The sequence below is a fragment of the Cervus canadensis genome, chromosome 4 (assembly GCF_019320065.1).
Source record: "Cervus canadensis isolate Bull #8, Minnesota chromosome 4, ASM1932006v1, whole genome shotgun sequence".
In the NCBI taxonomy this organism is placed as follows: Eukaryota; Metazoa; Chordata; class Mammalia; order Artiodactyla; family Cervidae; genus Cervus; species Cervus canadensis.
The window spans coordinates 36869783-36892807 of NC_057389.1; the positions used below are offsets into that span (position 1 = coordinate 36869783).

The following is a 23025-nucleotide window of genomic DNA, read 5'->3' on the forward strand; positions in this document are numbered from 1 at the left end:
CTTTGTCCTTTCTCCCCACTTCTTTCTCTCTCCTCTGTCTCTCAAACACTTGTACACACACACAAACATACACATCCCTACATTGTAAACATTATTATAGTCCCTCTAACCTACCCATCACCCCTCCCCCCAAAAAATTGTTCTATCCCATCTCAAGATTTTGTCTAGGGTGTAATCTTCCCTTGCGACATCCTTCTACAGAGTTACCTACACCTGTTGAATTTCATCCTTCAAAGCTTTCAACAAATGCTCCTTCCCTGATCTCCACCCTAAGCAATCCCCAAACTGATTCCTCTTTCTCTGTGCACCCACACCCCTTTACAACATCCCCCTCTCTCTTTGTTTTTCATGATCTCAGTTGTAAAAGTGTTACTAATGTTCATGGCAAATCAGCCTCAGGTCTTTACAAATGTCTTTACAAATGAGGTTTTTGTAAAATTTCTCCCAGTGAAAAAGTTGTCTGGTTCATAGTAAGCACTCAAATATTCACGGAGAAGAATTTAAACAGCAGCCATAGCAATTTTCAAATGTCTATTTTCATTCATCATTTCAATTGCTCAGTCATGTCTGACTGTTTGCAACCCCATGGACTGCAGCATGCCACGCTTCCCTGTTCATCACCAACTCCCCGAGCTTGCTCAAATTCAAGTCCATCGAGTCAGTGATGCCATCCAAACATCTCATCCTCTGTCATCCCCTTCTCCTCCTGCCTTCAATCTTTCCTAGCATCAGGGTCTTTTTCAATGAGTCAGTTCTTCTCATCAGGTGGACACCTGATGAAGCTCCAAACAGGTATTGGAGCTTCAGCTTCAGCATCAATCCTTCCAATGAATACTCAGGACTGATTTCCTTTAGGATGGACTGGTTGGATCTCCTTGCAGTCCAAGTGACTCTCAAGAATCTTCTTCAATACCACAGTTCAAAAGCATCAATTCTTTGGCACTCAGCTTTCTTTATAGTTCAACTCTCACATCCATACATGACTACTGGAAAAACCATAGCTTTGACTAGACAGACCTTTGTTAGCAAAGAAATGTATCTGCTTTTTAATATGCTGTCTAGGTTACTGAGCACCTATTGTGCCTCAAATAATGGGTACTATGCGACAACAAAAGTGAATCAGGAAATAGATCCTACCTTTGGGCAGAGTCCAATTTAGGAGAAACGGAACATATGTAAAGTTCTACATTACAAAGGAAAGTGAAGTGAAAGTGTTAGTCACTCAGTCGTGTCTGATTCTTTCAACCTAACCGACTGTAGCCCACCAGGCTCCTCGGTCCATGGCATTCTCCAGGCAAGAATACTGAAGTGGGTTGCCATGCCCTTCTCCAGGGAATCTTCCCAACCCGGGGATCATTCCCTGGTCTCCCACATTGCAGGCGTATTCTTTACTGTCTGAGCTATCAGGAAAGCCCCATATTACAAAAGAAGATGTGTTGAAAACCAGAAAGTCAAAAACAATAGGTTTAATTCACTCATATTTCTCTTTGCTCTGCAACAGATGTTTTCTCCAACAGCCTATGAATCTTCCCATCAACTAGGATGAAAACAACTCCCACACAGACACCAGGGAGTTTCTCTTGTTCCTCCAGAAGAGCTTTCAGTGTCATACGGATGGACTTCCTGAGCAGAGAACAAAGACATGACATGTTTTCTTTCTCTTACTAATTCAGGCTGGATTCCCTCTCAGATGGACTTTTATCACTCTCCTTTCCACCAACAACCAGGATTTTATTTTCATGATTCCTGTAAATTAGGATCAATACGCTTAATCCGAGATACAGCCAAGGGGACCATCAGCTTCAGTCCCCTCTGATTGCCTGAAAAGTCATTTCTGGATCCATCTGGGATTGTCAGCCAGTCCTCCAATGCATCTAGAGAGACGACAAACAATCGCTAAGGAGCATTTTCTCTAATTTCCTGCCTATTCAGACCCCATGTTTCCCATCTGGGCCATGCATGGAGCTATCTTCCTTGTTAGAATCACAGTGTACTCCTTGAATCAACTCTCCTTATTAAATCAGGAGAGCTAAGAACAATCAGAGGTTTGCAAATTCTCCCTCTTAGTCCCTCTGTTTTCTCTGTTAATTTATTCATTCACTTGCGTATTCATTTATTCAACGAATACTGATTAATCACCTCCCTTTTTATATACTCTGCCTATTCCCAAAAGGATCAGAGGTGGCTTTTGGGATCAAACATAATGCAAACCAGGGAAGCTGGGGATGAAAATAGAAAGGAAGGAGGAGGGCTTGCCACCAGCTCCTAAGGTGGTTGGAATTTAGTCCTTGATCTATTCCAGCAAAAAAGAGATCTGTTGGATTTCCATGTTTTTGCTCTCTGCCCAACCAAAACATGCCAATTGGGTGTGGAGGACACCTTTTTCCTGCAACTGAATGCATTTATCGAGCATCCAGTGGAATGTTTTGTTCCTCTATGCAAATGCCGTCAGATAAAAGAAATAATTAGTTCCCAAATTTTAGTTATTTGCATGCTATCTTTCAAATGTTTGCCTAGCTTCATGACTGTTACTTATTTCATAGTTTCTTTTTTAAAAATTGACTTTTAAATTTCTTTTAAGAATACTTTAAAATTTTTTAAAAAGGGAATATTTATATCAAACACCATAGTTAGATAATAATATTAAAATAAACATAATTAAAAATAGCATCACATTCTAAATAAAACTAAAACTCAGAACTATGGTATCTTCCTTTGCATTACGAGGGAGATTAGGATGTATTAATGATTAAAATCACACTAGCACCAGATTGATAGCCAATTCTTTTGATTATTCAATTCAGAATGAAACTAAAAAAGAATAATCTCAATATGAACATCAATGTCACATTACCACTTTCAAGTAGCGTTCTCAATTTGCTCGAAACCCTTTTGAGTATCATCCCCCAGCCATGGAAAACATTGGTCAATTAACTGAAGCGGCAATTTGTGTGGGAGAGATTTTCTGGTCCTGGAAGACATGAAAGCTCTTGGTTCGTGTTCATATTAGGTTGATTTTTTTTTAAAAAAAGTAAAACATCAAGTCTCCTAAAAGTAGAACCTCAAGCTACCCACACCTACACCCTTTGTTATCAACAAAGAATTTTTGCAATATAGTTGGCCCCAGAATAAAGCATGTGTATCTCTGGGAGGAATTAACAATTCTGATGGAGTTAGGGTTTTGGAAGACTTGCTTAGGTTCAGCAACAGTGAATTACACTTATTTAATAGTAAGGCTGCTTATGAACAATATTCTAGAAAGAAAAAGGAACTATTAGTAAATTTGAAAGTCTTATGAAATCAGGTGTTTCCATTCCCTGATTAGATGTCCTAGTATCAATATGCCTGGACTTGGATCTTAATTTCTTTCTCTCATACTCTGAAGTACTCATGTGCCTCTTTTCATATCCCTGGGCTTCCCTAGTGGTTCAGTAGGTGAAGAATATGCTTGCAATGCAGGAGACCTGGATTCAATCCCTGATTCAGGAAGATCTCCTGGTGAAGGGAATGGCTACCCACTCCAGTATTCTTACCTGGAGAATTTCATGAACAGAGGAGCCTGATGGGCTACAGTCCATGGGTTGCAAAGATGAATATCAGTAAGCAGAATCATCTACTTTGTAGATAAGAAAACTGCCAGAAGTGCCAGTGACATTCAACATATATACCAGCAATGACACCTGTTTTAATGAGTATCTAACTAGGTTTTGTCTACTTTGACAGGTTGGATGGTTTGCTCTACCATTTCAGAAGCAGTACTTTCTCTTCTGTCTTGCTACAGGTTTAATTGTGTCTCCCCCAAATCCATGTATGAGGTCCTAATGCCTAGTACCTCAGGATGTGACCTCGTTTGGGAATAGTCACACAGATGTAATGAAGCTTTGATGAGGTCGTTCTGAAGTAGGTGAGCTCCCAAGCCGATACAACATGTTGTTATACAAAGTTGAGGTATGTGTGTAGAGACGTGCACAGGAGAATGCCGTGTGAACATGAGGGCAGGGATCTAGGTGATGGGTCTCTAGGCCAAGGCACATCCAGGTTTGCAGCAAAGCACTGAAGCTATGAAAGGGGCATGAACCAGATTCTTTTCTCACAGCCCTCAGAAAGGACCAACCCTGCTAACAGCCTGATCTGGGCTTTTAGCCTCCAGAACTGTGAGACTATAAAGTTCTATTGTTTAAGCCACCCACTTGTGGTACTTTGTTATAGTAGCCCTAGCAAACTCAAAACTCTCTCTTTTTCCAATCTCATTGCAGAAGTGAAGGCTTGGAAGCTTGGCATCACTTTACTTTCTAAAAACTACTGTTCCTTGCTGAAATAACAAACCTCACCCCTATTATTCGATATACCACATGCACAAATGTACACTTGGAAGAGTCTTCTGGCAATTTGAAGAAAATATGGTCTTTCTATTAAAGACCATTGATTTGGGTGTTGTTATTTTTACTGATCAGTTAATGACAATTTTGTGTAATTTCAGGGACAAGTAAAAGGTTTGTCTCTTTTAATATCTTCCTCTCACTGATCCTTTTTAAGTTGCTTTTCCCATTCTAGTGTTCTATGGTTTACTGCATTTGTAGCAGTGTTTGTTCTCCCTTGATGTTGCTTCCTAGTTCTATACCAGTTATTTGCAGGAGGTTTTTGTGAAGGAGGTGCTAGGAAAAATTTTAAATGGAAGGTTTTGTGAGTAGGCTTGTTCAGGCTTTTCTTTTTTCAACTGAAAAAAAAAAGGCAATTATACAACTGTTTTCTGTCCCACAGGCCCCGTTTCCTTGAAATTAGACATTTGTATGATTTTTATAGTTAATCCTACCCTCTCAACTTCTCTTAAGCAAATAGAAAGTGAGGGTGAACTGATAAATGATGGTATCCTAGGAGATGAATTTCATTGTCTGTTTCTCATATTGATAGGAGAAACGAGAGCTATTAGAGTATTTGAGTTTACAGTTGGGTTGGGTACAGTACAGTGATAACGAAACTGCCATTGAGTACTCATTATGCCAAATATGTATATACACATACATTGGATGTATATATATATACATATATATATAGAGAGAGAGAGGAAATTTATAATCATGTAAAATACCTATTATTTTGCTTATTTTTCAGAAAAAACGTAAGGCTAAGAGATGAAGTAGTTTTACAAGGTCAAACAACCGTGGAAAGGTGGCAGAAGTGAAATTAGAACCAGGTTGGTCTGTGTGAATCGTTTCCAGTGAACATGCACAATCTCACCGACTCCTAGTGGTTAACACATATTTAACTCTTACAGGGATCACTTGGCTTTCCTGCTTAATTAATGCAATTGAACAATTGTAGATTGGGTGGGTAATAATATATCCCTGGCTTCATTAACTAATCAGGGCCCCAAATCTTGTTTCTCTCCATCTGTATAGGTATTGTGTTGTTGAACTCTAGGATTCTCCTCACCAAGAATTCCTGAAAATATAAATCCATGTGTAAAGCTTAAATCCCAATAAATGCTAGTCCTTACTAATCTGTGCGTCTTAGAAAAAGTCATTTACTTTCCCAAAGTTTAGGGCAGTATCATGTAGTTGATTTGTTGAGGAGAAAAAGATTTCTTTATAAGCATGATAATTCAATCTCTGACATTCAGATTAGAGAGAGACATATAGGTAAAACAGCAGATTTTAGATGGTGTGTTTTCATATTGGGATATGAATTTGTTATCATATGCTTATATGCCTTAAAATGGAGTTATTGGAAAAGATGCAGTGTTTTGGTGGGGTTTTGGTGTACATGTTTTTGTCTAAAGAAAATTATAAACGTCATAGCAGTGTTTTCAACACGTAAAATGTTGAATGCAGATAGGGAAATTAAGTAAAGCCTCATTGTGAACCCTGGAATGTTTACTTGTAAATTTAAGTATGAGAAAAAGAGTAAATGGGATCAGATGAAACAGTTTTCCCTGAGAAAATAACCATATAGTCAACATGTTTACATTGATTGGAATGCCAAAAGAACTTGAGCAAAAAGTCAAATAGGCACTCTTTCTGTGTAAAATTAGCTGCTATTCCACCCCAGATGGATGTTCTGACTGCTTCTCCTGATGAGGAGCGGTTGTTGCTGGTTTTGTATGGAAGCTTAGAGGGCAGGCGAGACACATCTGTGCAAACCAGACTCAGCACTCCTCTAGCCTGTGATGCTCAGGATTTGGTTGCCTTTCATAGTTCTTAAATGTATCACCCTTTAGCTCTGTTAAATGGCATGCATGCAATGAAATAAAAAGCCAAAGCCATAGAGTGTACTTGAGAACCTCTAACATGAGAAGTTCACAAATCAGATCTAATCCCTTGAATTTGTTTGCAACAGGATTATATCTGATTTGTGAGCTCCAATACATTGGCCCCTGATGCAAAGAGTCAACTCATTGGAAAATACCCCAATGCTGGGAAAGATTGAGAGCAGGTGGAGAAGCGGGTGACAGAAGATGAGATGGTTGGATGGCATCACTGACTCAATGCATATGAGTTGAGGCAACTCCAGGAGCTAATGAAGGACAGGGAAGCCTGGTGTGCCACAGTCCATGGGGTCATAAAGAGTAGGAGAAGACTTAGCAACTGAACAACAAAATATGAGGAGTAATTTTAACCTTGAAGTTTAAGGTGCAATCAATTATGCAGATTGGAGAAAAATTCTGGAGTTGTTGAACAAGGTTTTGAAAGTCTTTCCCAAGGCTATTTGTATAAAAAGTGTCCTTAGCAAACATTTGGTGCCTGGGCTTTTCTTCCTGTTAAGGCACAATCTGAGATACCCTCACATCTGATACTTCTGCCTTTGCCATCCTATTAAGGAAATGCAACAAGGAAATATCAAACTGAATGCTTGAATCTACTAAAAATGTAAACTGCTCCTGGACCAAAGTCCCAGGAGACAGTTTATATACCTCTGTTTATAATCATGGTTTGAACATTCCAGCCTTTAGCCAAACCATGATGCTAAAAATCACAGCCAAATTATCAGAAAGTCCATCCTCCATTACCTTTCTCCTTCCATATCTTTGATAATAGAAGAATATTAAAAGGTAATAGAAATAAGACATAGGTTTATTTGGGCCCCTGTGAGCAAGTGAATAATAATATGAGATTTATGGGCCTTAGACACATCTATACAAAAGGAAACTTTGAGGAGTCTTAGAAGATTTTAAGAGGAGTTTTTGTCCCAGTCCATATATCTATAGTAACTGTATGTAAGTCCACTGCTAACTTAATGTAAAATAGTCAAATTTCACTTCAAAGAGGAGAAAATGAAGTTCCTTTCCCTGGTCAGTCCATTGACAAGTATTTATTGATTTCTTATACTAAGCTCAGGGTGATGATGCAGAGACTGTGAAAGAAGCAACATGTAATTTCCACAGAAAAGCTGCTTAAATTTCAGTTGAAAAGAAAACTATGCAACAGTTTATGTTCCAAGCAGTCTGTAATTAGTACTTAAACTGTGTTTGTGAAACAAGCTTTATTCCTTGTTCATGTATTATTTGTCACTCTGTTCCACATCATCCTCACTCTACAACTCTGACTGACAACAGCTCGGCATTTCGGAAGGTTGATGGTCGTGTCAACAAGGACTGAACATGAGAAACCACACACATGAGCTTAATGCTTCCCCCTGGAAGCACCATGGGTCATTTCCACTCTTACATCACTGTCATGGCCATGCATTTCTTTAAGGCATGGGAAAGGGCGATCTTCATAAATGCCCAAAAGTACAGGAGGACTGGTGGGCTTCCCAGGCAGCGCTAGTGGTAAAGAACTCATCTGCCAATGCAGGAGACACAAGAGATAACGGGTTTGATCCCTGGGTCGGGAAGATTCCCTGGAGGGGGGCATGACAACCCACCCCAGCATTCTTGCCTGGAGAATCCCCATAAAGAGTGTAGCCTGGCAGGCTACAGCACAAAGGGTTGCAGAGAGTCAGACACAACCTAAGTGACTTAGCACGCATGCACAGGAGGGATGACTATTGGTGCCCAGGAGCAATGACCACCACAGGATGTGATCACAAAAGCAGTGAGAACAGGGAGCAGGCAACAGAAGATGTAGCCTGGACTCAAACAGGAGGGATGGAAGAAAGGAATAGATTTTAGAGACAAGCAGCAGTCACAGAGAATTCTGTATCGGCTGGCAATCTGTCTTAATGTCTTATTCCAAAAAACAACTAAACAAACAATCAAAATAATCAGGCCAAATGGAGAGATGTTGGTCAAATGGTAAAAATTTCTACTTATAAGATGAAGAAATTCTGAAGACTGAACTTACAGCATGGTGACTATAGTTAATAATATATTATGTTACTTGAAAGTCACCAGGAGAGTAGATCTTTTAAATGTTCTCATCACACACACAAAAATGTGGTAACTATGTGAAGTGATGGGTGTGTTAATTGGCTTGGTTATGATTATCATTTGTATATGTATATCAAATCATTTTGTGTACCTTAAATACATACAATTTTTATTTGAAGTACAAGGTCAATTGTACCTCACAACTGTAAAAAAAAAAAAAATGTGATTATAAAGAATCCAAAAGGAGGTGGCCAAATGAAAACAAAGAAATGTGGGAAGGCTTCTTGGGAAAAACATAAAAATTGTTTATCAGTAAAATCAGCATTCACAAATGTATATGTGCATTTTCATTTTGTGCTTGCAAACTGCAGCAGATGTTATTTCTGCTCTTTATTTTATTGCCCACAAATAAGCTACTTTTTTATGGCTGTCATAACAATGGTTAATCTGTATTTAGAGCTCAAAGAGTACCACACACTCTACATGCATTACCTATGAATTAGGTATTGGTGCTGTCCCACATTATAGATGAGGTCATTCAGTCTTATTGTGTAAATTAAGTCAACTAAGACCAGCCAGTAAGATGGTAGGATTTGAACCCAGAACTGTTTAACTAAATAGCCCTGTCTCCTAACTATGATCATACTCTATCTCGTTGATCTCCAATGAAATTAGACAGGTGACAATTTCTTAACAATTTGTGCTTCATTTAAGTCTGTGGTTGTTCTCCAGAGTGACATTGTAGAAACCTAATTTTACCAATGACAAAATTTGAGCTGTATTCATGAAATTCTCAGACATAATAACCAAAGTTCATGTCAAATGAAATTAAGAAAGAAAATCTGAATAATAGAAATTCCACTGAAGTATAAGGATGGTGGGGAATATGTGCTATGAAATCCCAGAGAAAATGGCAAGCCATTCTGGAAATTGTGGCATTCAAAAGCTCAAATGTTGAAAATAAAAAATGTGGAACAACTTATAGTTCATGTTGTCTTTAAACTGAGACTTCATAACGTGAATGACACTGACAGAGTGTGGTGATAGAAATGTGATGACAGTAGCCTTAGCACAAATCGAGCTAACTATTGTATGTGTGCAAAGAATGAGAGTGAGCATTCATTGAATGCCAGACACTGTGCAGAGAATATAAAATATTGTATGTTGAGTGTGTATAAAAGCAATTATTATGATGTAAGCCATAGTGTAAGCCATCTCCTGAAATGAGATGTTTCTTTATCTTTGTCATTACAGAAATTGACACAAATTATTTAAAAGAAGAAAAGCAGCACCATCACCATAGTTGACTTCCTGTGTTTGGTGAGCTTCTGTTTTTAGATATTTCCTTCCATATGGTTTTATTTTAGAAGTATGTTTATAATATATATTTGTTGCTTGTGCCTGTTTTTAAAATCCCTGACTTCTTTTTAATTAGATAACCCTCTCTTCTGTGAATAATATATTCAGTGTGGTTTAAAAGACGTTGGCACAGAGAATGTATTGCTATATGAGCTGGTGGAGTTGGGTACCCAATCCAGAATGAACCGATCAGAGGTTTTCCTGAGACTTTGGCAAGATAAAACGTGTCAGGAAAGACTTTCTAATGAGGCTTCTTGGTTGAGTCAGTATGAGTCTGGAGTTTCCAAAGGCCATCTGGCCACAACATGGAAAAAGCCAGCTTAAAACATGCAATTGGAGCCCTTGGGTCTCTGGACATTCTGGTTCTGTGAGCCAGTAAATTTTTCTTTTTTGCTGAAGTAGGTAGATAGAAAACAGTTGGGAAGGAAGACAGTGGTTCTGGTGACCACACTGAGACAGTGTGAAGTGGCAAAAGTACATTTGATTAGAAGTTACAAGATAATCCTGGTGCTAACCTTGACTCATGACTCTACTTAACTTCCCTGAGTCTTTGTCTCCTTTATCTGTGATATGCTAATATTTGATTACTTAGAACCTAAGGCCTATGTCATCTTAAATTGTTATTCCAAGTTCATTGCTTTAACTCTATTTTGTTTATCCACTCTATGTACTGATCAATAGTTTACATCTGCTAACCCCAGACTTCCAGTCCATGCCACTCCTACCTACCTGCTTGACAACCACATCTGTTCTCTATGTCGGTTGAGTCTGTTTCTGTTTTGTATATAAATCCATCTGCATCTTACTTTAAATTCTACATAAAAGTGATATCATGGTATTTGTCTTTCTCTGACTTTGCTTAGTATAATAATTTCTGGGTCCATCATATTGCTACTAATGGCATTATTTCACTCTTTTTGATGGTTGAATAGTATTCCATTGCATATATGTACCACATATTCTTTATCCATGTATCTACTGATGGATATTCAGGTTGCTTCTCTGTGTTGGCTATTCTAAATAGTGCTGCCACAAACATAAGGATGCATATATCTTTTCAAATTACAGTTCCTGGATATATGCCCAGAAAAGGGCTTGCTGAATCATATGGCAACTCTATTTTTAGTTTTCTTAAGGAACCTCCATATTTTTTTCCATAGTGGCTGCACCAATTTGCATTCCTACCAACAGTGTAGGAAGGTTTGTTTTTTTTCCATACCCTTTCCAGCATTTTTTATTTGTAGACTTTTTAATGATGGCCATTCTGACTGGTATGGGGTGGTAACTTATTATAGTTTTGATCTGCACCAAGAATAAAGATGAAACCTCACACTAAGACTGAAAATTGAAAGATGTGATTATCACTTATTGGATACAGGCATAAAAGGACTAGTGCTATATTAACAAGACCAGTGCTTGTTCATATATTGTGACCAGTGCCATATATTGGCAAGTGGATCCTCCTACTTACCTTCTAGTCTACTTACCTGTCATCAGCTGATTTTACTGCCAGCATACCCAGATATTAACATGTGGGTTTCGCTGAATGTGAATAGCCACCACTTGTAAGCTCTGTAGATACCACATATCCAGCTATGTGTCTCTCTTAGAAGATCCTAGGCATATACAAAGATGTTTATATGACTTGTAAGCTGTTTTGCTTTTTTTATTAGCCTAGACTGGTGCCTCCTTAGCAGTTCATTTCCTGGGAACCTCTAGTTAATTTGCCATGTAAGCAGAGAGAACTTGAAAATGTAATAGGTATGTCAGAAAGTTTGACAATCTAAAATTTGCAACTTTCAGCTTCTAACATTCTCCCCTAAATCTGACCAATGAAGTAGTGAAATTAAATATGCTTGCAAAATTTTATACAGTTTCTCTTTTCCCAGTTATGCTTAAAAAGAGAACTTTTGCTCCTATTTAGAATAACGAAACGCAAAAGTCCAATCTGTTGTGTATTGGCTGATCCAATGGAAGGAGCACTGGGCTAGAATATTAATTACCTCTGTCACTTCTTTGTGCTTGTACTATTAAAGTAATTTCCTGGTTGTTCTGGCTCCAATATTTCCCTTTAATGATTCATTCTAACTAGCATCAAATATATTTTCAAAATTGACCGGTGTCTCCCTATCACCATCCCAATTAAAAGCCTCCCATGGGCTGCTTACTGCCTCCAGAATTAATAATAATTGCAGTAGTAACATTAATAATCATGGGAGCCAACACTCACTGGAGTTACTCTATGCGTGATGTACTTTATATGTACTTCTTTAATCTTCACAGTAACTGAAGTTCACAATTGTAGAAACTGGGGCCAAAAAGTTCGGTAATTTACCCAAGATCACATAGCTAATGTGTGATGTAACTAAGACCCAGACTCACATCTGTCTGACTGAAGTTTACTCTCTCAGTCATGATATTATTCTGCCTCTTTTTCCTAATGACAGACTCACTCCTTGGCCAGTCTTTGATAGAATGGAAGCCTTTCGTTTGCTCACATAACTCTTTTATTACTCTTTGATACACACTCTTTCCTCCAGCTCAGTTTCCTCTTTATTCTTTTTTAAAAGTCATATTCCTTCCTTAAGCTCTTTGGTTTTTCCTTTTCTCCAAACCTTTGCTCTTCCTTTTCACTTCTGTCTATTGCACCCATCCTTGGCATCCTCAGTCATTCAGTGAACAGGTCATTATTACCAGCAGCCGCTGGTCAGTGACTATTCCTGTATTCCATAAATTCACTGAGTAGTGGGAGCATCAGATATGCATGGGGGATCCATTCCATAATAGCAGTAGCTGAAAAAGATGAAAGCAGCCCTATTCCAAAGCCTAGTACTTAAAAATTATTGGTAAAGAATCAAATTCCTAATCATCTCATTGAATCTCATACCTGCAGGAGTGAGTAATCTACCAGGCACATTATAAGCTGCTTGAGCGTTAAACAAAGCCCTGCTTCTTTAGTATCACTTTTCTGTAGGAAACCAACTTGAAGGTTTTAAGTCCTATCTACTTTTTCTAAAGAATTTCTGTGGGTGTGTGTACATTAAGTAATATGACTGTCTAGATCTGTGTTGCTGTTCAGTCGTGAAGTCGTGTCCAACTCTTTGCAACCGCGTGGACTATGGCACACCAGGCTACCCTGTCCTTGGCTATCTCCCAGAGCTTGTTCAGACTCCTGTCCATTGAGTCAGTGATGCCATCCAACCATCTCATCCTCTAGTCACCCCCTTCTCTTCTTGCCCTCAATCTTTCTCGGCATCGGGGTCTTTTCCAGTGAGTTGGCTCTTCGAATCAGGTAGCCAAAGTATTGAAGCTTCAGCATCAGTCCTTCCAGTGAATATTCAGCATTGATTTATTTTAGAATTGACTGGTTTATCTCCCTGCTGTCCAAGGGACTCAGGAGTCTTCTCCAGCACCACAATTTGAAATCGTCAGTTCTGCGCTCACCCTTCTTTGTGGTCTAACTCTCACATCTGTACATGACTACTGGAAAAACCATAGCTGTGACTAGAGGGAACTTTGTCGGCAAATGATGTCTGCTTTTTAATATGCCATCTAGGTTTTCATAGCTTTTCTTGCAAGGAGCAAGCATCTTTTAATTTTGTGGCTGCAGTCACCATCCACGGTGATTTTGAAGCCCAGGAAAATAGTCTGTCACTGTTTCCATTGTTTCCCCACCTTTTTGCCATGAAGTGATGGAACTGAATGCCATGAACTTAGGTTTTTGAATGTTGGGTTTCAAACCAGCTTTTTCACACTCTTCTTTCACCCTCATCAAGAGGCACTTTAGTTCCTCTTCACTTTCTGCTATTAGTGGTATCATCTCCATATCAGAGGTTGTTGATATTTCTCCTGGAAATCTTGACTCCAGCTTGTTATTTATCCAACCTGATATTTTGCATGATGTATCTGCATGGAAATTAAATAAGCAGGAAGTCAATATAAAGCCTTGATGTACCCCTTTCCCAATTTTGACCAAATCCATTGTTCTGTGTCTGGTTCTAACTGCTGTTTCCTGACCTACATACAGACCTGTGTGTATACTTGCAAATATATTGACAGTTATTGTGCTGAAAGATAGGAGCATTGGAATTGTTGTTGTTAAGGATCCAGACTAAGAGCCTCTGATGGGTATGTGGCATTTGATAAATATCCTCTCTGGGGATAGAAATAATGATTTCTGCTTTTTTTACTTCATAGAATTATTATGTTAAGCCAATTAGGTAACTGACATCAAAGAATTTATAAAGTATATCTTATATCAGTGATTCGCACAGTGTGGTCTGAGGACCCCCTAGGGGGTTCCTGTGTCAGAGTTCAGCCAGAGGAACAGAACCACTAGGTTTTACACACACACACACACACACACATATACAGAGAGAGAGAGAGAGAAAGACAGAGAATTTATTGATTTATTGCAAGGAATTGGCTTACATTGTTGGTGGGCTAGCTGTGTAAGTATGGCATTCATAGGGAAGAGCCTTAGCTGGCCAGGGTGGAATTCTCAAATTCTGAGCTGAAACCACTGTCTATAGATGGCGTTTTTTCTTCTTTTTCTGAGAAGACACAGCTGTGTTTCCAAGTCCTTTCAACTGACTGAATCAGGCCCTATTTTAGGTGGACTGATTATGGACTTGAGTCACACCTACAAAAACACCTCCACACCACCTAGACTAGTGCCTGATTGAGTAACCAGACACTGCAGCATAGCCAAGTCAGCACATAAAGCTAACCTCAGTTCTCAAAGCTCTTTTAGGGGGTCCATGAGTGCTCCCCTTTATAACTATGTATAAAGCTGGATTTTTCTTCATGTATTTCAAGCAAAACAACATGATGCAACAGAATGTATAGATAAATGCATATGAGAATCCAGCTGTATTCTATGAATCCAAACACTAATGAGATTTAGAAAAGTTCTCACTAATTATTTTAAAGAAATGAATAAATAATTTGGATTTTTCTAATTTTAAGTTTCTAATACCGTAAGTGTAGATGGATATAGCATGCATAAACAAAAAACCCTAAATAATTTTTAAGAGTATAAAGGAATGCTGATTCACAAGCGTCTTTTGTGACCTTCTAGCAATAGCACCCCACTCCAGTACTCTTGCCTGGAAAATCCCATGGACGGAGGAGCCTGGTAGGCTGCACTCCATGGGGTCTTGAAGAGTCAGACATGACTGAGCGAATTCATTTTCACTTATCATTTTTATGCATTGGAGAAGGAAATGGCAACCCACTCCAGTGTTCTTGCCTGGAAAATCCCAGGGATGGGGTCGCACAGAGTCGGACACGACTGAAGTGACTTAGCAGTAGCAGTAGCAATGACTTGATCTGATGGTATAAAGTATCTTTTTGAACTTTGTTCCTCACTTTCAACCTCAGCATGCAGTATTTTATTCTAAAACTAATTTTATATAGATCTCAGTAAATTATGCCTACCAAGTTTCTTTAAGTGATGGTCAAAATATTTATTTGCAAAATATTTTTATGCATGTTTTATATATCAAAAATTATTAAGCTAACAAAATGGGTAGGAGGGGAATTGTGGTGGTTTTCTATCCCAGTGGGTTAATGATGAGTCATTTTTTACTACTTAGTCACCTTTTGAGTAACCAGAAAAAATGAAAGAAAAAGAAAAACAAAGTCATCCAAAAGTCATAATTGTGATTAACACAAACATAGCCAAAATATGGTGCAAAACTGACTGAATGAAAATCAATCTAGGCAACACTGCATACATTGCAAAAGACACTATCATTATATAGGATCACCCTAAAGGGGAAAGGAGAAGAAGAGTAAGTATGATTTTTTTAAGACAGAAGTTGCAAGCTAAGATTGCAACAAGGACCAGGCAGGTAATATAACCTCCAGAAGCAGTCCAGCTGAGGAATGGGGCTACTCAGGCCCTGTCCAGGCAGCACCATTCAGCAATGGACAGCTCTTGAGTGATGAGAAACAACCCACAGTTGTCAGTTCTTTGCCTAGTTGAGTTCCACCAAAAAAAAAAAAAAAACTGTATTATTATGAGAAGCATCCCAATGTTTAACACTACCAATGAATCTGAAATTTAAGTTTGTGCAGGCCAAATGAAATATTTGTGCAGGTAATTACCACTCTGTTGCCTCTGGTTTAGGAGCACTGCATATCACATAAATTACTTGATGATAAACGACCAAGAAGTCATCATCCACTGAGGTTTTGTGTAGTTACTGCTGTTTTTCAGCTGAGCCTGCCCTTGCCCCCTCAATACTTCTTACTATAAAGGCTTTTCATCATTATTTTATCTCTGCTTTTTAAAATTATTTCAGAAATCAAATTAATTGCTAGCGACTCAGCCTAAGACTTAACACTCCTTCAAACTGCTCATCTTTAGAAGTTTGTTCAGTAACTGTCTTAAGAAAGAGCCTAGATTGGGGAAAGGTAAAAAAGACTCACCAAACTCATTTACTCGGTGATTCAGTTCTGTGGTTAGCTTAACCCAGCACCTTGGGAATTTAGGGAACAGCTTTTTTTTTTTTTTTTAATTTACTTCATTTTAATTGGAGGTTAATTGCTTTACAACGTTGTGCTATTTCCTGCCACACATGGACATGAATCAGACATAGGTATACATAAGTCCCCTCTCTCATGAACCTCACTCCCACCCCTCTAGATTGTCACAGAGCACGTGATTTGAGCTCCCTGCTCAGGGAACATTTAAGGCAGAATTTCTCAACCTCAGCACTCTTGACATTTTGAGCCCAGTAATTCTTCATAAGAGGATGCTCTGTGCAGTGTCAGATGTTTATCAGCATCTCTATTCACCAGATGCCAGTGACTTCCCCATCACAGTATGATGGTCAAAGATGTCTCCAGATAGCTCCAAAAGTCCTCTGGGGTGGGAGGGAGGTGGCATTGGGCAAAGTTGCCCCTTGTTGAGAATACTGATTTAGGAGTGTCCATGCCTGGCCCTTGAGGGCATTTTACCTCTTTCTCAGGCTGCTTATACTGTATTGTTCCCAAGGGGAGAGCTGGTAAATGAACTGTGTTCCATCATGTTACATCTCCAGAGATGTAACTGTCCTGGGTTACTGTCCTACTGTCCATCCCCATACCTCAGTCCTGAAGGCACTAGTTTCATGGCTAGTATCTCCTGTAACTAACTCTTCCTCATGATCTTGTTATTACTCAGTACTTCTTCCAACCCATGTTCATTAGTCCTCAATCAGTATTGCATCTGGTTAACTAGCTAAAAGGCCTCTAGTTATTTTCCATTCCAAACACTTAAAACATTACTCTGCTTGTTCAGTGAAGATTTTTCTAGACCCTTGACTTTCTCTTGACTAAAATCGAGACAAATAAGCACTGACTTATCAAAGTGACTACAAGAAGATTTTTCCCTGCAACTACTTCTGTTACCATATGAAGAATTTTATGACTTTTTTTATAGGAATAATTAAGTCAAACTGTTAAGGATATTCAGGAATTAAATGAGTCTAATTACATAGAGTACTTACCCCTGTGCTTGGCACAGAGTAGCCACTCATTAATAGTTAGAGTTACCACCAGTAAAATTTGCACAGTGTGGAGTAAATAATGGACCTTAAGCATATGAAATTTATCCTGGTTGTGTGGTATGGGTGGGTAGGAGATGAACAGGCAAAAGTTTCTGTCAGCCACTGCTTCTTGCTTTGACAGATGGATACTTGACCACTGAGCCCCCTGGGAAGCCCCAATTATTGCCTCTTAGTTGATGATTTGGGGCAGCAAGAATATAAGGGCTAAACCATGACAAACTCTAAAAATTATACATGAAGAGCATGATGCAGCCAATGAGAAATCCAAATATATAAAAAAAATGATTAATTCACTTAAGTATAGAAAAGTTGATGGCAGGTAAGAGGAACTACATAAAACTCTGTCATGTGTTATCTTTTAGCCTGATTTATTGAGAAATTCCAGCAGCCAGATCAAAGAAATATAGCCTCTCTAGCAAAAACTGAACATAGTCTCTGCTATCTATTACTAGTCATTAGGGTTCTAATTAGCTGGACAGAGATATTTAATTTCAACTTCATGATGCAAATAACTTGGCACATGCCTGTTAGTATCAATATTTACAGTTTCTAAGTAGCTTGGAAAATGAGCTTATGCTTTGAGTACTCTGTAGTCATTGGTCCCCATGATTATCAAGAGATTATATGCTAGATCTTCTCATCCCAGCTTTATGTGCACCTCTCTGTTTATTGGGGAAGTGGTGAGGGGAAGAGCACTGGTTTTAGAAGTGAGGCGATGTGGTTTGTGGCCTTTCTCTGTTTCCTGTGTGCCTTGAGCAGATTTATTAACTTCTCTAAGCTTTCGTGTCCTCTGCCACAGCACAAGGAAGCAGTCCCAAACAACCTCCAATTCTGATGCTAACACTCCATGATATACCAAATCCGTGAGTCCAGGTCATGCTAGTGCCAAGAAACCACAGGGCTCTGAGAAAAGGGAGAGAAAGAAACTAGGACTTGCAGAGCATTCTTCTCTTGAGCAGATGGACAGCTGTGAAATGTCAAGTGCCTTCTGAAAAATGTCTAGACTGTCTCAGTTGTTAGGCAGATTGTATGTTCTCAAAAGGTGCTAGCTTGTACCTTACAGCTATTTAAAGTTTAGATGTTTTGGATGTTTCAGTCCTTCTAAAACGTTGCTTGTGTCCATGTTTCTTCTTAGTTTCTAAGAGGATCCAACTGTACATGTAAGTTCACAATTAACATAGCAACCAACCAAGAGCATGTGGAAACACATTCATGAAGCTGGTATGTTGATTTCTTTTCACCTCCTTTAATCCCCAAGCTTCTTAGTATTTCCTTATTGCTACCATCAAAAAAAGTCTTGTTGCTTGCTTTACCTTCTTCTTTATGGGCTCACCAATAACTGTCCATCACGGTGACAGCTGGGTCATAGCATTTACTCCAATTAGCTCAATAAACAGAAAACTCACTTTTAAAAAATGTTATGCATGAAAATCTCCTTTTAAGGGAGTGACTCAAATCTCTCAATAAGCCCATAAACAATTCTGATTTTCTGTATGTCTGAAAAATTCACATAATCCAAAGTACAATATTCTGGTCCCACTTTCCTTATTTTGTGTAATCAAACAGTAATCAATAAGAACTACGACTACTGCAAAATGGGACTTCAGAAGCTTTGAGGGTAAATTCATCACCAGCATGCATATAAAAGTCACTGCAGAGAGTCTTTTCTTCCTTAAGTGCCCTTGAAACACAGCGACTAAATTATATTTCAAACCCCCAAGGAGAGGTACAAGGTTATAATTGTCTCACACTTAATTATGTGCATTGCAAAAGGTAAATGGACAAAGTCATTTTTGTACCATGTATAGAGAATAGAATCACTTATGAATTTTTATATTGCTGGCTCACTGATTCACAGCAGAAATTTATGCAGGAGCCATATCTAACAGTGATGGTGCTGTGTGAATGCGCAGCCGAGTTGAGAACACTGCCTTCACTGTTCTGTTACTGGGCCCCACACTCATAGTCAGGTCATTCTTCTCTTTCTCACAGGGCTCTTGTGAGGCAGCTTATTTGTCTCTTTCTTTTATTGGTTAGAGCTGTTTCTTTCCAGGCCTCTTCCTTTTCTGAATTTCCAAGGGAGTGTTAGCTTAAGGCCTCACGTTGACACCATCAGATATAATCAGAGAAATGAAAAATGCAACAGGAAAGAGAGGTGATATTTTAGCCAAGCAGCACAAGAGAAATATGCCACTTTCAAGCCCAGTTTTCCATAGTTTCTAACGGAGCCCGCTCAGGAGAGACGTCGTCTTTGCTGGGGTGAGTAAAAGCAACTTGGCCCTTCCTGGTAATAGGGGAATCGTTGCCTCCTCTGGTCACTAATTCTAACTTGTGAGTCATGCCCAGCTCATAACTGCTTTTCTTTTTACCACATTTGAAATTGCATTTGGTTTGCTGAGTGTGAGATCCACGTTTCTTTTGTAAGAGAATGTTGTCTTTTTCTGCAATTGATTTCATTAGGATAAGCTACTTCCTCATGCAATAGAGCTTGCAGTTTGAATGGACCTGAATATGTTTTATGATAATCTTCCCTCTCTCAGCCATTGCAGCCCGAGGAAACAGATGTAGTTTGTGTCTGTTTCTCAAAGCAGTGAGAAAATACAGCTTTGAAGAAAAGAGTGAGACCGTTATACGATTTCCCAGTTTCATCTCGATACACCCTGAAGCTGCCACATTGCAGTGGTTTTCAACTATACGTGGCAACGTCTTGTTTTCCTTTGAGTTCAAAAGAGAAAACTGATGCTTAAAGAAAAATACATTTACTCCCTAAATTATTAACTACTACCCGCTTCCCCACCCCCAAAAAAAGGCCTCTCGCATACAAGTAGTTCCATGATGTGTACCTTTAGTAAAAATCCTACTGTGGTATGCCATCAGGGCTGGGGTAACACATCTCCAATCACAAGGTGCAAAGTAAAATTTTTGCAGTCACTCTGAGAAGCTAGTTGTTTAGCCTGCAGGAGTTCACATACCTGGTGGAGCTCATTTATCCTCTGAATTAGCTATACAGTTCTGGTCGAGGTAGCCAGAGGGGAGTTCAAAATTCTCAGGAGGAACTTAACCTCCAACAACCAATCTGGAATCCTGCTCCTTTCTTCTTCACCAGTCCTTTCTGTATTTCCAGATCTTGCAAACATACAGTCAAGATTGCCAGGAGTGTTACTCCATTAACAGATGCACTGATACATTAAGCCATTAATCAGGCAAATCACAGATGTTGTTTTCTTTTCAGTTATTGCCATAATTACTCCTAATAACACCTACTGAATTTGTCGTTTCATTGTCATTGATAACTTTAAAAATTAATCAGATAATTAAATTTCTTCTTCTTAAATTCTATTTATATGGATTTAAATTTTGTTTCTACCTTGGAGGGTTCAGATTCTCTCCTCCAAGTTGTGCTATATCCCAGAGAATGTAGCGGGGCAACCTCACATATGGACAGATTAATAGGCTCTTGAAAGATGGTAGGCTGAAACCCACTGCTGAGTTTGCAATCAAACCATATTCCCATTATGCTGAAAAGAGGAGCATAATCATTTTGAAGCGTATGTGCTAATAAATCCAGTTGAAGGAGTCTGCCATTCTGAAAGGGAGAAATAAGAAGAGAACTTGGGCCAGCTGCCTGGTTTACAGATAGTGAACCTGGGACTCAGAGAAATAAAGTCAGAGTTACTGAGACAAAACAACAATCAGAATTCAAGGCTCGTGGGTCTCAATCCAGTTTTGGTTGTTCTACCACACTTGTTCTCCAACATGGCCCTTAACATATCAGAAGGGAATAAAACCCTCCTTCTTGACTCGAGTACACTAAGGCAGGTTGGATTTCTGAGACTGGTTCTATCCAGTTATTCACTCTCCTAAGAAGAAAACTTAGACATTCTTCCATCCTTGAACCTAGGGAACTCTACCTCCATTACTGATTAAATATCACTGATTTCTTTCTTCCAGTGACATTGTTTTAGAATTTTCTTTCAAAAGTTTCAAGTATCTGGAGCCCTTTCTCCTTCTTATTTTTTAGTTCTCTATAAAATACAGTTTTATTAAAAGATTGATTAAGAGGGGACAAACGTATATCTATGACTGATGTTTCTGTCGTATGTTTCTGTCATGTATGACAGAAACCAACACAATATTGTAATTATCGTTTAATTAAAAATAAGGAAAAAGAAACTGAGTAGTAACAGTAGCATGGAGTGGCTTAATATTGGGGAAAAAAACAGAAATAAATAGGCATTTAAATTGAAGTTAGCATTAAATCACTGTGATACTTCTTAGTAATTGCGTGACCTTAGATAAGCTACTTAGCCTCTCAAACCCTCACTTTGAGAGTGAATGAGTGAGTGAGTGACTGAGGGGGTGTGTGTGTGTGTATGTGTGTGTAATTACCTAGTACAATGCAATGACTGATTCAAAAATAGCATTTTAGAATTATTCATCATTACTATTAACTGCAGCCAAAAGAGAGGGAATATTAGCTGTTGTAGCATTTATTAACATTATGTAATGTCTTAATGTGTGGAAGAAAGAAGGAGAGTCTCATTTTTTGCTTTTGAGATTAATGATCACTGGTTGCTGTTAATGCAAAGAGCCTTGGGGATAGTAAGTTGCCTAGAATCAACCTGAATTATTGGGTCTGGGGGAGGTACTGCCATCCCTCAACTAATACTATCTCAAACTGCTCAGATGTGCGTAGTATCAGTGTGAGCTCACTGGATTGAAGAAACCACACAGGAACACAAGAATGCATTGTTTCTTGGTTGCATCTGCTTATTTCAATAAAAATGCCAGATCCCTGCAATTACTATCAAACTTTTGGTGAAATTTTCACACACTCTATCTCAGATCATTTTGAGTACCATCCTGCTACCTTCTCACTTTGAGAAAAACTGATGTACCTACAGCATCTGGGCAGGTTCTACAGACCATGATATTTACTATTTTCTTAACCTTTTCCTTAAATAGACTAAACATTTATAAAGGAAGCTTTTTATCATACTTAAATGTAAAACAAATATCATGTGCTGTAAGCACATGCTTATAAAAGTAAACACAAACCAACAAAAATATTAATAAACTTTAGTTAGATTCTGCTGCTCCTTACACTGGATTTGCATTCTAGTCGTTGTTGTAAATGGATATTAGCAATGGTTACAGAGATATTCAAGGCCCAGTGACACCAAACTGAGATTTAAGGATTGAAAGACAAGTAAGTCAGAAAGCTTTCACTATATGATTCAGCTGTTTGATGCCACACCAGTGTCACCTAAAGTGTGTGAAGATAGTAATCCATTTGGTATGTGGATATGGGAGGAAAAAAACAAAACAAAACAGGGATATGGCGGTGAGTGCATTCAGAGAAACACAGGGTGTACTGAAAGGAGCCCAGGTATATCAAACCTTTAATTCCATTTATGGTCATTATTAGTTATACTACTTTCTTAATCTCAATTTTTTCATCTACCAAATGAGAATGATGATACCAACATCATAGAAATGGTTTGAGAATTTATGTAGAGAAGGCTTGCTGCAGTCCTCAGAATGTGGTAGGTGCTTTCTGCACAGATATTCCTCCAAGCTTTGTTTAGAAGCCAATTTGCTTCATAGCCTTCCGAATAGCATTTCTTTCTGGGCTTCAGAGTCCTCATTTATAAGACAACAAAATGAGACTTGATGATCTCAAAGGCCCCTTGCAGCTCTTAGTTAATAGATAGATATGTGAACATTTTATATGTGCATATATGCATATATATACATATATAATAACTTCTGTATTCCTTACCTTTATGTAAGCATGGCACA

At 38.6% G+C, this 23025-nt stretch overlaps 1 protein-coding gene across 3 annotated transcripts in view; it reads left to right on the forward strand.

Annotated features, from left to right (window-relative positions):
- The window catches only part of ATP10B (ATPase phospholipid transporting 10B (putative)), a 357164-nt gene that overhangs the window by 40621 nt on the left and 293518 nt on the right, over positions 1-23025 (forward strand). The window contains exons 2-4 of one of the 3 annotated variants that reach the window (XM_043464792.1): positions 9563-9628; positions 18359-18444; positions 19277-19482. The gene's annotated coding sequence lies outside the window, so the exon portion shown is untranslated. Of the gene's footprint in view, positions 1-5112; positions 5195-9562; positions 9629-18358; positions 18445-19276; positions 19483-23025 lie in introns of all 3 variants that reach the window. The other 2 variants (XM_043464791.1, XM_043464790.1) reach the window with 2 other exon arrangements.